Genomic DNA, 481 nt, shown 5'->3' on the forward strand with positions numbered 1-481 from the left:
TGCTTTTACCGAAAGCGTTAGGGGCGGAGATGGTGACGAGCTGATTATCGAGATTGTCGAAGTTGATCCAGGATTCGTGGGAGCCATAGCAGCAGATATTGTGCCAGGAGACATATTTGACGGAGAAGGAGGGTGATAGGGTTGATTCAGGATGGAATTGTTGTATATCAAGGATGGATTTATTGATGATGGCATTGATGCGTTCAACATGTGTATGTAGGATGGGAGGGAAGGACTGAGGTAGGAGTGTGAATTTGTAGAGGTCGGTGAACCAGTGTTGGAGTCGTTGTAGCATGTTATGATTGAGTTGGAGTTGTTCAGTGCGAGTGTGGAAGTATTGAAGAAGCAAGGAGGTATCATTAAGATCAGAGACACTGATGTGAGTATTGAATGGGTTATTGGGACCAGAGGATGTGGCATGGAGTGTAGGTTGTGGGAGCAATTCAGGGAGGAGTGTATCATCGCGGATGGAGTGAGAGAT

Source organism: Guillardia theta (genome assembly GCF_000315625.1).
Source record: "Guillardia theta CCMP2712 unplaced genomic scaffold GUITHscaffold_15, whole genome shotgun sequence".
Classification (NCBI taxonomy): domain Eukaryota; class Cryptophyceae; order Pyrenomonadales; family Geminigeraceae; genus Guillardia; species Guillardia theta.